Source organism: Coturnix japonica, unplaced genomic scaffold (assembly GCF_001577835.2).
Source record: "Coturnix japonica isolate 7356 unplaced genomic scaffold, Coturnix japonica 2.1 chrUnrandom645, whole genome shotgun sequence".
Classification (NCBI taxonomy): Eukaryota; Metazoa; Chordata; class Aves; order Galliformes; family Phasianidae; genus Coturnix; species Coturnix japonica.
The window spans coordinates 37,658-38,948 of record NW_015440011.1 but is presented as its reverse complement, the minus strand read 5'-3'; the positions used below and the strand labels follow the sequence as shown (position 1 = coordinate 38,948).

Sequence of the window (1,291 nt, the reverse complement as noted above, 5' to 3'; positions counted from 1 at the left end):
CTGCGTGTCACCTTGATGTCGGCGGCGTTGTCGAGCGCCGCGTGCCGCGAGGACCCGTCGGCCTGAGACACCGCGAAGTCGCTGTCGGCCGCGGCCGCCGCCATCGTGGCCACCTGGCGCTGGTAATCCAGCTATAGGGGGAGGGGACACGTCAGGACACGCCCACTTCCTGTCACGTGGGGGACCACTTCCTGTCACGTGACTCCCACTTCCTGTTGTAAGCAACGCTCGCTTCCTGTCACGTGGCTCCTACTTCCTGTCCTAAGCCACGCCCACTTCCGGGTACGCACAACACTATGTCTACTTCCTGTCACGTGGGAAACCATTTCCGGTCCCAACACACGCCCACTTCCTGTCGTAAGCCACACCCACTTCCGGTTATGCGCAACACTATGTCTACTTCCTGTCACGTGGGACACCATTTCCGGTCCCAAGACGCCCACTTCCTGTCGTAAGCCACGCCCACTTCCGGGTATGCATAACACTATGCCTACTTCCTGTCACGTGGGACACCATTTCCGGTCCCAACACACGCCCACTTCCTGTCGTAAGCCACGCCCACTTTCGGTTTTGCACGACCGCTTCCTGTTGTAAGCAGCGCCACTTCCGGTTATGTTGGGTTTCATTTCCGGCAGTAAGTCACGCCCACTTCCGGGTATGTACTCGTCGCTTTCTGTCTTAAGCCACGCCCACTTCCGGTTACACTGCCAGTTATTTTCCATAAGCCACGCCCACTTCCGGCTATGCGCAATAACCACTTCCTGTCTTAAGCCACGCCCACTTCCGGACACGTGGTCAAACTCTCTTTCTGTACTAAGCCACGCCCCTTTTGGTCATATACACAATGCACTTCCGGTGATATGCCACACCCCCCCGGAAGTCCCACCCATAAAGTAAACCCCTCCCGGAAGTCCCACCCCCGGAAGTCGCGCTCACCCGGAAATCCCACCCGCCGGAAGTCCCGCCCACCCGGAAGTCCCACCCACCCGGAAGTCGCGCCCACCCGGAAGTCCCACCCCCCGGAAGTCCCGCCCACCCACCTGTTTCTTCATCTTTTTCCTTTCCTTTTTACTGATTTGGGCCTTTTTTCCCCCCACTTCCTCTTCCTCTTTGGGGGTTGGACTTCCGGGGGTGGGACTTCCGGGGGCGGGGTCTATTTTAGGGGCGGGACTTCCGGGTTTTTCGGCTTCTTCCTCTTCTTCTTCCTCCCCTTCGTCGGAGCCCAAAGCAGCAAATTGGTTCTGGGGGGAAAATGGCCGCCATTAGTGGGACCCATAGACGGACCCATAGC

The 1,291-nt window shown here is 58.6% G+C and overlaps 1 long non-coding RNA gene across 1 annotated transcript in view; it reads right to left on the bottom strand.

Annotated features, from left to right (window-relative positions):
• Nucleotides 1-12: 12 nt before the first annotated feature.
• The window catches only part of LOC107307513, a 4,504-nt gene continuing 3,225 nt past the window's right edge, over nucleotides 13-1,291 (bottom strand). The window contains exons 3-4 of the long non-coding RNA XR_001552424.2: nucleotides 1,041-1,241; nucleotides 13-131 (exon numbers count right to left, since the gene is read on the bottom strand). This is a non-coding gene — a long non-coding RNA (uncharacterized LOC107307513). The remainder of the gene's footprint in view (nucleotides 132-1,040; nucleotides 1,242-1,291) is intronic.